The 13,435-nt window shown below is 42.8% G+C and overlaps 3 non-coding genes across 3 annotated transcripts; all 3 read right to left on the reverse strand.

The window, feature by feature from the left end:
• Positions 1 to 3,075: 3,075 nt before the first annotated feature.
• trnaw-cca (transfer RNA tryptophan (anticodon CCA)) lies at positions 3,076 to 3,147 on the reverse strand. The gene has a single exon. It is a non-coding gene; the product is annotated as a tRNA-Trp (tRNA).
• Positions 3,148 to 6,063: 2,916 nt separating this feature from the next.
• Positions 6,064 to 6,146, reverse strand: trnal-cag (transfer RNA leucine (anticodon CAG)). Its single transcript has one exon. It is a non-coding gene; the product is annotated as a tRNA-Leu (tRNA).
• Positions 6,147 to 6,818: 672 nt separating this feature from the next.
• Positions 6,819 to 6,891, reverse strand: trnav-cac (transfer RNA valine (anticodon CAC)). Its single transcript has one exon. It is a non-coding gene; the product is annotated as a tRNA-Val (tRNA).
• Between the last annotated feature and the right edge of the window lie 6,544 nt (positions 6,892 to 13,435).

Raw genomic sequence — 13,435 nt, forward strand, 5'->3', positions numbered from 1 at the left:
CTTTCTCACCGCGGGCGTTGCATGGTGATTTTATTGTCATATTCAATCCCCTTCTTCTACACCGAAACAAATTGAAGCCATGATTTTAAACCTATGCTGCGTGATTCATAGCGATCACCTTGAAATGATTCAGAAAACCAGTCCTTTCATCTCCGCCACACGGTTTCGATTCCTGGTCAGGAAAGTGACTTTTATAACAGATTTTAAATCACAACCTGATGAAATTGACTACATTCAGCTGATTTGAAAAAATTAGAATTGTATAAATTACCATTACTTACCCCATAACTTTCATTTGCAGAACGAAAGAATTAATAGCTTTACTATTTAAAAATATTCTGTTTGTCTATTTTCCGACCAAAGTAAATAACCTCACATTTCCTACATTATATTCCATCTGCCATCTTATTGCCCGCCCACTCACTTAATCTGCCTATATCCCATTGTCGGCTCTTTGTGTCCTCCTCACAGCTTACTTTCCCACCTAGCTTTGGATCATCAGAAAACTTGGATACATTACACCCTGTCCCTTCATCTAAGTCAGTAATATAGACTGTAAATAGCCGAAGCATGCACACTTGATCCTTGTGGCACCCCACTAGGTACAGCCTGCCAATCTGAAAATCACCCGATAATTCCTGCTCTCTATTTTCTGTCCGTTAACCAATCCTCTATTCTTGCTAATACATTACCTCCAGTCCCATGAGCCCTTATCTTGTGTAACAAGCTTTAACGTGTTTCCTTATCGAATGTCTTTTGGAAATCCAAATATGCTGCCTCCACTGGTTCCCCTTATAGTTCCAATGAATGTCTGAAGCAGAACATCCCGTTGTGCGAATGGAGCCTGTTTGTCGGACAATGCTACATATAAGGAAGGAGTGTGGTAAGGAGATAAGGGAAGTGATACTCTGGTAACAAGGTCGGGTAATAAAAATAGAAAGTGCTGGAAACACTCAACAGGTCAGGCAGCAGCTGTGGAGAGAGAAGCAGATTTAACGTTTCCGGTCGAAAACCTTCCATCAGAAGGTGGGCAGTTGTGTTAGGTTACACTATTAAATTTGCACATTGTCACGTAGTAGAGGTAAGGAAAAGATATCAAATGTTTGGAACAGATACTTTAGAATTCGATAAAGGTTTGATTAACTTGTATATCGAACTCGGAACTATAACGTGTTGGAGTTCCTCGGCTAAAATTCGCAAAGATTTGTTTAAGAGCTGTTGTTAATTACATACCTAATTATTGCGGGATTAATAAATCTGACATTTAATGCTGCGAACACTTTTGCTGCACTGCGCGTTCTACAGCTGTGCTCGAAGCGCCGTCCCCTTCAATCCATCGCTCACAGGGACTGTTCCATTCAGCATTTCTTTTCTCTGGGCCTTGGTGAAATTTCATAGATTGAAAGCGACGCCTCTCAACCCCAAGCTCGTCACCGACATGCTAACCGCTGCACAGCAACCTCACTCTGCTTCCGTGAGATGGAAGCCCGGGAGATGTTTCAAGCTCGAGTGCAGTTACAAGCAGAACTCATTCAAAGAAAGTCCACATCATTGAGGCGCCTGAGTCTTTGCACCGAACTCCTTCCCAAAGAGTTGAGATTCATGTGGGGGTGATTTGGGCACATCTTTCCCCACATTACAACACTTCAAAGTGTCTTCAATGGGCTTAAAGCGCTTTGGGACGTCCTGAGTTCGTGAAAAGCTGTGTATCAAAGCCAGTGTTTTTTTTTGCAAAAGTTCGAACAGCAAGTTCATAATTCGCGGGCAAAATAAGGGCTCGTCCGGGATCCCTCGCAAGTTTCAACCAATAACCCCGAAGCGAGAATCATACCAACCTAGCGAACTGATAAATTTGACTGGAGATAAGAGGTAAGCATTGTAAAACCATTTTGTTTGTGTGGTCGTTCTTGATGAGCAGAGCACTTAAGACCGAGACAGTGACTTTGTCTTTTCGAACTGTCGACTGAAGCGCCGCCCGGGTCCACTGCTACAGTTAATGAGCTGTGTTGAATATTGGATGGGATAAAAATTGATAAAGAGGAGGTACTAGAAAGCTGGCTGTACCAGGACCAGTTGAAATGCATCCTAGGATGCTGAGGGGAGTAAAGGTGGGAATTACGGAGGTGCTGACCATAATCTTCCAATACTCATTGGATATGGGGTGGTGCCAGACGTCTGGAGAATCGCAAATGTTACACCCTTGTTGAAAAAAGTGTATAAGGTTCAACCCAGCAACTACACGCCAGTCAGCTTAACGTCGGCAGTGAGGAAGCTTTTAGAAAGGGTAACCCTGCACAAAATGACCAGTCACTTGGACAAGTGTGGATTAATTAAGGAAAATCTGCTCGGATTTGTTAAACGCAAATCGTCTTTTCCCAACTTGATTGCATTTTTTGATGAGGTGAAAGAGAGGGTTGATGAGGGAAATACAGTTGATGTGGTGGACATGGACTTCCAAAAGCATTTGATAAAGTGCCACGTAACAGGCTTGCCAGTAAATCTGAAGCCCATGGAATAAAAGGGACAGTGGCAGCATGGATGTCAAATTGGCGAAGTGACAGGAAACAGAGAGTAGTGCTAAACTGTTGTTTCTCTTTCCTTTCACTGACCGAACTGCACAAGTCAATAATGTTCTTTCAAACTCATTAAACTGCCGAATTTCCTTCCCTCTGATTTAACGCAGGGGTTTAAATTGTTCTGCAAACCATGAACCGGGTTCACCTGAATTCCAAGGTGTGTAAGGAAATCAAGCATCAAAAGCCCTTTCATTAACCACAGGGATTCAGGCAATTTTTTGATCGCAAAGCGCTTTCTCACCTTGTCAATATCTCTCGTCTATTTGCCGGTGTTTCCCGATTCTGCCTGTCTCTCTGGCTCTGTTTATTCTGTGTGGCCACCTGCAGGTTGATTTTGAGCGAATACCTGTGCTTGTGTCTTGTCACATTAAATAAATGAGGAATTGTGGCGCTTCTCTCCCTGACGCTGGGGAAAGAGTGAGACAGTCGTTGGAGCAAGTGTCTGGTTATTGTGAAACGGCAAAGAAAACAACAATTCTGGAATTACCCAAACGAACAGTGACCCCGACGTGATTTAAACACGCAGCTTTCTGATCTGGAGTCAGACGCGCTACCGTTGCGCCACGAGGTCCTACAATGTAAAACGCGCTGTTTTCATATACACACGTTGCACAAACACTGTTTCATTCCTCCTGCCTTCTCCTGATTCCTCAGTGTCATTCACAGAAGCGCCTGATGCCCTCATTTGTTTAACGTAACAAGCAGACACAAACACAGGTATTCCTTCAAAATCAACCCGCAGGTGGCCACAGACACAATAAACAGAGCCAGAGAGGAAGACAGAATCGGGAATCTCCGGGAAATAGACAAGAGATATTGACAAGGACTAAAGCACTTTGCGATCAGAAAATTGCCTGAACCCCTGTGGTTAATGAAAGGGATTTTGCTGCTTGAGTTCCTTATACGCCTTGGGCTTTTGGAGAACTTGTTTCGTAGTTTGCAGAAACGCGGCTCAGACATGCTGTTGTGACCGGGCCGGGCCTGACTGCAATCAGCGACAATGGAATATAGTTTCGACCGGCCCGGCTAGCTCAGTCGGTAGCGCTTGAGACTCTTAATTTCAGAGTCGTGGGTTCGAGCCCGACGTTAGCCGGTATTTATTTTGTTAAACTTTTATTTTGCTTTCAAAGCGTCATTAATTGAGCGATAACCTTGTTTTGCACAATGAAAGAAATGCGAACTGAGAAAATACTGCAGATGCTGGAAATCTGAATTGAAACAGAAAATGCTGGAGATACTCAGCAGGTCAGGCAGCTTCTGCGAAGAGAGAAACAGAGTTAACGTTTCAGGTCGATAACCTTTCGTCAGAACTGGAAAAAAGAGGTAATGGAACAGATTTTTAAGCAAATGTAGGGGATTCTATGAGATCATGGCTGATCTCCTGCCTCAAATCCATTCACCGGCCCTATCGCCATATCCCTTGATGCCCTTACCAGACAGAAATCTACCGACTTCTGTTTTGAACATACCCAATGACTGAGCCTCCAGAGCCATCTGGAGTAGAAAATTCCAAAGATTCACCACCCTCTGTGTGAAGAAATGTCTTCTCCTCTCAGTCCTGAATGGCCTAACCTTTATCCTGAGGCTGTGGCCCCTGGTTCTAGACTCCGCAGCCAAGGGAAACATTCTCCCAGCATCCAACCGATCAAACCCTGTAATAATTTTGCATGCTTAATGTGATCCCCTCCCATTCTTCCGAATTCAAGAGATTGCAGGCCTAGTTTACTCAATCTCTTCTCATACGAGGTCAGTGACAGTCTTGCAAATGGTGACTTGATATTCGGTAGTGGGGTCATGGTCCAGGCGGAGGTAGGAGGAGGTGTTGGAGAGTTGGCGTACAGCTTCCGATAGGTAGATGTCGGTTCGCCAAACAGCAACAGAACCACCCTTGTCAGCAAGTTTTGTGCTTTGCATGTTAACTGTTAACTGTTACCCATATCTCATTTTACACAATATATGGGCTACTCCAGCTCCTAATTCTTTTGTTTTATTTGTGATTTCCACACACAGGAGAGCAATCTCGCCCCTGGACAAGCAGAAGGAGCAAGTTCCAACAAAATGATTCCGCAAACGTGATAACTGCTACACTGTGGAACCGTCTCCACTTTCAGTACCAGGTCAGATGGAAATGTTAGAATTTTTTGAGGATGTTACTGATAGAATAGATAAGGGAGAACCAGTGGATGTGGTGTATTTGGACTTTCAGAAGGCTTCCGATAAGGTCCCACATAAGAGATTGGCGTGCAAAGTTAAAGCACATGGGATTGGGGTAAAGGTACAGACTTAGATAGAGAACTGGTTGGCAGACAGGAAGCAAAGAGTATGTCTAAAAGGGTCTGTTTCCAAGTGGCAGGCAATTACTAGTGGGGTAGGGCAGGGATATGTGCTAGGACTCCAGCTACTCACAATATATATTAATGATCTAGAAGGTTGAACTAGATGTAATAACTCCAAGTTTGCAGACGACACAAAGCTGGGTGGGCATGTGTGCTGTGAGGAGGATGCAGAGAAACTCCAGTATGATATGGACAGGTTAGGTGATTTAGCAGAAGCATGGCAGATGCAGTATAATGTGGATAAATGTGAGGTTATCAACTTTGGTGGCAAAAACAGGAAGACAGCTTATTATCAGAATGTCAATAGATTGGGAAAAGGGGAACTGCAATGAGACCTGGGTGTCCGTGTGCGCCAATCGCTGAAGGTAAGCATGCAGGTGCAGCAGGTGGTTAAGAAGGCAAATGTTGGCCTTTATAGTGAGAGGTTTCGAGTACAGGAGCAAGGATGTCTTGCTGCATTTGTACAAGGCCTTGGTGAGACCATACCTTGAGCATTGTGTGCAGCTTTGGTCACCTTATCTGAGGAAGGATGTTCTTGACATGGAGGGAGTGCAGCGAAGATTCACCAGACTGATACATGGGATGGCAGGAATGACTTATGAAGACAGATTGAGATGATTAGGCTTATATTCGCTAGAGTTAAAAGAACGAGAGGGGATCTCATTGAAACTTACAAAATTCTAACAGGATTAGACACACTAGATGCAGGAAGAATGATCCCGATGGTGCGGGAATCCAGAACCAGCGGTCACAGTCTAAGGATAAGGGGTAAGCCACTAAGGGCTGAGATGAGGAGGAATTTCTTCACCCAGAGAGTGGTGAACCTGTTGAATTCTGTACCACAGAAGGCAGTTGAGGCCAATTCATTAAATATATTCAAGAAGGAGTTAGATATATTTCTTAAGGCTAAAGAGATAAAGGGATATGGGGAGAAAGCAGGGACAGGGTACTGAATGTGGATGATCAGCCATGTTCTCATTAAATGGCGGAGCAGGCTCGAGGGGCCGAATGGCCTACTCCTGCTCCTATCTTCTATGTTTCTGTGTGAATGGAGCAGGTGAACTGCTGAATCCCACTTTTAAGGGATGTCCCAATGTCATTACAGTGGTGTGAAAATAAATGATTTCCGCTTGGTAATTAAAAGTAAAGACTGTCAGAAGTGGGATTCGAACCCACGCCTCCAGAGGAGACTGCGACCTGAACGCAGCGCCTTAGACCGCTCGGCCATCCTGACTTGTTCCGTTAATTTTTGCATCTTATCACTTCCGCATGAAGAATGTTTCCGTCCGGGTGCTTGTTCAATGCTGTGGAAGGCTCAGTGACCGGGATATCATCTCCCCCGGGGTTTTCCTGAGCTTGTGCTCGGTGTATGGGGATGTTTGTCCCGGGTCCCTGGTATCTTGAAGCTCCAGGGATGGGCAGTAACAATTCTGAGCTCTGGAGCTGGGGAAGTGAATAATGAATGGGTTTGTTTTCGGGCCTGAAATGCGGCTTAGATCTGTTGGTAATAAACGAGGCCGGGGCTGCGAGATATTTCAGTTTGTTCACGTTTAATCAGAGGAATATCCACAGTCAGGAGCTGAAAAGGAACAAAAGCTGAAAAAAGATAAGAAATATCAGCAATTGTGACCAACTCTTTAATGTGTGTTCTGGCAGTTTAGTGGTTTAATTGTTGTAATCAACATTCATTAACCGAAAGCGTTGTTTTGCAGAATGGAAGAAATACTCACAGTAAGGGACAGTCGTAAGTTGAGTAATTTAATTTTAATAATTTGTGAAAGTTTATTCATTGACGAAGATTTATACCCTATCAGAATTTAGGCACTGTGTATTTTAAGAGTCTGCTTTAAATTGTTCGTTGCTTCTGACACAAGAAAGCTGTTAAATGTATTTCACAGAAAAATAATGTTTCTGCCCGGGCTCGAACCGGGGACATTTCGCGTGTGAGGCGAACGTGATAACCGCTACACTATGGAAACCTCTGCTTAATTGAGCATCGAGAAAGCACTGTTCAGACAGAAGGGACACTACAGAATCGCTCTTTCTGCAATGATTTCCTTTCACTGGCATTTCCCTGACCGAACTGCACAAGTCAATAATGTTCCTTTCAAACTCATTAAACTGCCGAATTTCCTTCCCTCTGGTTTAACCCAGGGGTTTAAATTGTTCTGCAAACCATGAACCAGGTTCACCTGAATTCCAAGGTGTGTAAGGAAATCAAGCATCAAAAGCCCTTTCATTAACGACAGGGATTCAGGCAATTTTCTGATCGCAAAGCGCTTTCTCACCTTGTCAATATCTCTCGTCTATTTGCCGGTGTTTCCCGATTCTGCCTGTCTCTCTGGCTCTGTTTATTCTGTGTGACCACCTGCAGGTTGATCTTGAGCGAATACCTGTGCTTGTGTCTTGTCACATTAAATAAATGAGGAATTGTGGCGCTTCACTCCCTGACACTGGGGAAAGAGTGAGACAGTCTTTGGAGCAAGTGTCTGGTTATTGTGAAACGGCAAAGAAAACAGAAATTCTGGAACTACCCGGAGGAACAATGACCCCGACGTGATTTGAACACACAGCTTTCAAGAATCTTGTCGATTGAAACGTGCTAGCGTTGCGCCTCGAGAGTTTATAGGCCCAATGTACTCAATCTCTCCTCATAGGACAATCCAATCATCATTGAAAACAATCAGGTTTGATTCCCAGTCAGGGATTTCAGTTCTGACAAAGACCATTGAAGTCTGTGAGAATCTTAATAATTGTATTAAAACCAACAAAAATGTGTGTTGCACACTGAAGGAAATTGTAACATGTTTGCCGGGTGACAGTCAAACTTTAATAACTTTCGTCAGAGATTCATAGATTTATAACAAAAGGCGACTATTTTACTCAGCGTTTCCGTAGTGTAGTGGTTATCACGTTCGCCTAACACTAAAAAAGTCCCCGGTGCGGAAACATTTTGTAAATCATCTTCATTTAAATCGTAGAAAAATGGTTCAATTCCCATTTGTTATGCAAAGTAACAAAGTCCTGTTACATTTGTGTTATTCTGTACAGTTATGCACACACACAGAACACTACGGTGTCGCTCGCTCACTTCCGTTTCCAGCCCTGACCGTGCAGACAGCCCCTCTCAAAGCTACACAATCCGGCTGCTTTCAGTTGAATTGTGAAAGATTATTCAAGGATCCTGCAGCTTTACTTCGGTTCACAACAGCAGATCGAAGCCGCGTTTCTGCAAAATACAAACCATGTTTTCCAGAATTCCAAGGTGTATACGGAACTCACCCATTAAATTTCCCTTCATTAACCACAGGGGTTCAGGCAATTTTCTATGTTTCTATAAAAAGTTATTGAAGTTTGACTGTCATCCGGTATACATGTTAGCAATTCCTGCAGTGTGCAACAAAATGTTGTGGGATGATTATTGATAATAGAAACAGTTATGAAGTGTCTCACAGTCTTCAATGATCCCTTAATACCGTTGGTTAACTAAAATCTATCAATCGCAGGTTAAAATGAGGAATTCATATTGCATCTTTGAAAGAGCTATCCAATCAGTCCCACTCCGCTGCTCTTCCCCCATAGCCCTGCTGACACTCCGGCCAGTGGAAACTGTTTCCCCCGTAATTTTGTTCACCTATAATAAATCTCACCTAACCAGTGATTAATGGAGTTCAACGCGGGCAAGTGTCAGATCATTCACTTGGGGCCTAGCAAAGATCGGTCAGTGTGTGGTCTGAAAACATCATGTGAGAGAATAGGTTTTTTCTGTGAAATAGCCGGTCCCGTTAAATTTTACAAATGTTGCCCCAGATCGCTGCTCTCTCAAGTAATGAACATTTTGAACCATTCTCCTAAATGCAATGTGTAAAATGAGATATGAGTTATCAGTTCAGGAGATGCAAAGAACAAAATAAATGAATGAAGTTTCGACTGTCCCTCAGTAACCATATTATCATGTCTTTCATTCTGCAATATAAAGTTACCGGTTAATTAATGGTGATTAAAGCAGTTCTTATTTATTCACATTACATGCATGTAATTAATTTAATAAAATTACATCGCATTCATGAATAAGAAACGGTGATATCAAAATTTCTTCCCTAACCGGGAATCGAACCCTGTTCGCAACACTGATAGGAATAAGTTATTGAATCATTTACTGGTGCCTCGAAAAATGTCACACTGCTAAATTAAAATCACTGCTATAATGTGTTACGGTGTTGAAGGGGATTGAAAAAAGCCCAGACTGCGCCCGCGGTGAGACAGAGTTCGAAATTACAAAGAAGTTGGTGCTGCGAAGTAACCGCTGAGCGAAAGCTGACACCGATTGAAGGACGAGAAACCGCTCAATATAAAGGATGAGCTCACAAACGTTAACTTTCTGTATTCTGTGTAAAAGGACTCTCAAATCCTTGAATATACTCAATGACTGAGCATCCACTGCCCTCTGAAGTTGAGAATTGCAAAGATTCACAAGGCTCTGAGTGAAGAAATATCTCCTCATCTGACTCTCAAATGGCCGGCCCCTTATCCTGAGACTCTGCCCCCTAGTTCTAGACTCTCCAGCCAGGGGAAACAACCTCTCAGCTTCTACCCTTTCAAGCCCTCCAAGAAAATTGTACCTTTCAATGAGAACACCTCTCGTTCTTCTAAACTCCAGAGATTATAGGCACAATCTACTCAATCTCTCCTCATAGGACAATCTTATTATCATTGAAAACAATCAGGTTTGATTCCCAGTCGGGGATTTGAGTTCTGACAAAGGCAATTGAAGTCTGTGAGAATCTTAATAATTGTATTAAAACCAACAAAAATGTGTGTTGCACACTGAAGGAAATTGTAACATGTTTGCTGGGTGGCAGTCAAACTTTAAAAACTTTCTTCATAAATTCATAGATGTATAGCAAAAGGCGACTATTTTACTCAGTGTTTTCGTAGTGTTGTGGTTATCACGTTCGCCTCACACGCGAAAGGTCCACGGTTCGAAACTAGGCGGAAACATTTTGTAAATCATCTTCATTTAAACCGTAGAAAAATGGATCAATTCGCATTTGTTATGCAATGTAACAAAGTCCTGTTACATTTGTGTTATTCTGTACAGTTGTGCACACACACAGAACACTACGGTTTCGCTCGCTCACTTCCGTTTCCAGCCCTGACCGTGCAGACAGCCCCTCTCAAAGCTGCACATTCCGGCTGCTTTCAGTTGAATTGTGAAAGATTATTCAAGGGTCGTGCAGCTTTACCTTGGTTCACAACAGCAGATCTAAGCCGCGTTTCTGCAAACTACAAACCATGTTTTCCAGAATTCCAAGGTGTATACGGAACTCAACCATTAAAATTCCCTTCATTAACCACAGGGGTTCAGGCAATTTTCTATGATTCTATGAAAAGTTATTAAAGTTTGACTGTCATCCGGTATACATGTTAGCAATTCCTACAGTGTGCAACAAAATGTTGTGGGTTGATTAATGATTATAGAATCAATTATGAGGTGTCTCCCAGACTTCAATGATCCCTTAATACCGTTGGTTAACTAAAATCTATCAACATACACTTAAAATTCGTTTAGGTAAATTTTGTCAAGGTTTAAAATTTTAAGTTTTACATTTATATTTCAAAACATTCAATTTGAATTTTAAATCATAGATTCATAGAATCATAGATTGATACGGCACAGAAGGAGCCCATGCAGCCCATTGAGTCTGCGCTGGCACTTTGAAAGAGCTCTTCAAATAATCCCACTCCCCTGATGTTTCACACAGAATCACACAGAAACCCCACAATGCAGATAGAGGCCATTTCGGCCCATCGAGCCTGTACCGACACATGTCCCACCCGATTCCCGTAACCCCTACACGAACACATATCCCACCCTATCCCCGTAACCCCACGTATTTAATCCCCCTAACACTAAGGGTCAATTTATCATAGCCAATCAACCTAACCTGCACACCTGCAAATTTCTCCTTTACAATGATTTATTCAATTCTCTTTTGAAAGTTACTATTGTGTCTGCTCCACCGCCCTTTCAGGCAGCGCATTCCCGATCACAACAACTGGCTGCGGTAAAAAAAACTCCTCATCTCCCCTCTGGTACCTTTTGCCGGTTAGGTTCAATCGGTGTCCTCAAGTTACCGACCCTCCTGCCACTGGAAACAGATTCTCCTTATTTACTCTTATCAAAACATCTTGTAAATTTACAAACCTCGATTAAATTTCCTCTTAATCTTCTGCGGAAAAACAATTGCAGCTTCTCAGTCGCTCAACATAACTGAAGTCAACTCATCCCTGGGGCCACTCGCTCTTTGTGCTTGTCTCTCTTTTTTGTCTCTATCTGTCACTCTCTTTGTCCCTGCCTCTCTCTTTGTCCCTGTCTCTCTCTTTGTCTCTGCCTCTCTCTTTGTCCCTGTCACTCTCTTTGTCTCTGCCTCCCTCTTTGTCCCTGTCTCTCTATCTGTCTGTCTGTCTCTTTCTCACTCTGTTCACAGTTAGCTTCTAGTTCTGATCAAACACTGCAAGTTTTAGTTCCACGTTAGTATAGTGGTGAGTATCCCTGCTTATCACGCGGGTGACCGCGGTTCAATTACCTGACGGGCAGTTTTTTTTTTTAACAACCCCAATTGTTTAATTTCTTCCCAGTTCCTTGAAATGCTCCTTGGAAAAGTTGAACTGAAAAAGTTCAAGTGAAATAATTTTAAAAGATTTACCGACATAAGAAGAACTGTATAAAAACTTCCTGCACCTGTTCCTCGTTGGAATCGTGCTCCCCTCTATTTCCCTCTCACTGTTGTGTGGGGCAGAGAGGAGTCATAACGGCACAGAATGAGACCATTGAATGCTTAATTAAATTCATTTATTTTGAATATGTGACCATTTATTCTTACTTCCGTGGTGTGAAATGTTATTTATTTGGAGATTTCTATTATGCTTATGGGATTCCGTACATAAAGCATCATAGGAATCCCCTGTGTGATTCGTTGGCCTGGCCAACGGATGCTGCCGAACCGTAAGTGCCAATGGTATCCGTGGGCCTTTATGCTTGCGTACGCCAGCAGGCCCAAGACCGCAAGAGTGCGAAGCTCCGGAGACACCAGTTAATTGGGATTTGTTTCTCGGTTCAGAGGCGTAAGCCGGCGCCAAACCTCCGATCGCAATTTCAAGGCCCATCGTATTTTAGGAGGCTGGTTTAAAATGTTTATTACTTATGACATCAGGAATCTGGGGCAAATTTTGTTCAATATAACCGGGCCGGTTATTGCGCAGAACTAAAATGTTCCACTCGAACATATCCACCCGGGCTCGATTTGGGAACTGTTCATGTAGGAGGGGAACATAATCGTCGCTGCACTACGGAAACCGGAGCGTTAGTGTCCACGGAAAAGCGAATCAGCAGCGAGCATAAAATCTGATGGTGATCATTTTCAGATTCAATGCAGTCAGCCATTAAATAAAGTGAATAATTTTACAGTGAAAAGATTTGGAAGTATTACTCGCATCTGTGCCTTTAGTTAAAGTTTGTGGCGTCTGACTCCCGCTCATGTCTCTGAATAAGAAAGGAGAGGCTTGACATTGACCAGACTGCAATGCGCCTGGTGTTTGTGAACTCATCCTTTATATTGAACGGTTTCTCATTCATTGACCAGCGTCAGCATCAGCTCAGCGATTGGTTCGCAGCACCAAATTAATTGTAAGCTCGAACCTCTCTCACCACGGGCGTTGCATAGTGATTTTATCGTCATTTTCAATCCCCTTCTTCTGCACCGAAACAAATTGTAGCTGTGATTTTAAATCAATGCTGCGTGATTCATAGCGATCACCTTTAAATGATTCAGAAAACCAGCCCTTTCACCTCCGTAACACGGGATCGATTCCTGGTGAGAAAAGTAACTTTTATAACACAGTTTTAAAACTAAAATCTGATGAAATTGACGACATTCAGCTGATGGGAAAATTTAGAATTATTTTAATTACCATTAATAAACCGATAACTTTCTTTTGCAGAATGAATGAATTAATAGCTTTGCACCATTTAAAAAATATTCTGTTTGTCTATTCTTCCTACCACAGTGAATAACCTCACATTTCCCTACATTATACTTCGTCTGCCGCCTTATTGCCCGCCCAATCACTTAATCTGTCTATATCCCATTGTAGGCTCTTTGTGTCCTCACAGCTTACTTTCCCACCTAGCTTTGTATCATCAGACAACTTGGATACATTACACTCTGTCCCTTCATCTAAGTCAGTAATATAGACTGTAAATAGCTGAAGCATGCGCACTTGATCCTTGCGGCACCCGACAAGTTATAGCCTGCCAATCTGAAAATGACCCGTTTATCCCTAATCTCTGTTTTCTGTCCGTTAACCAATCCTCTATTCTTGCTAATACATTACCTCCAGTCCCATGAGCCCTTATCTTGTGTAACAACCTGTTACGTGGTGCCTTATCGAATGCCTTTTGGAAATCCAAATATGCTGCCTCCACTGGTTCCCCTTATAGTTCCAATTAATGCCTGACGC

The sequence above is a fragment of the Somniosus microcephalus genome, unplaced genomic scaffold, assembly GCF_052327205.1.
Source record: "Somniosus microcephalus isolate GS21.2 unplaced genomic scaffold, FLI_Smic_1.0 unresolved_chr4, whole genome shotgun sequence".
Lineage (NCBI taxonomy): Eukaryota > Metazoa > Chordata > Chondrichthyes > Squaliformes > Somniosidae > Somniosus > Somniosus microcephalus.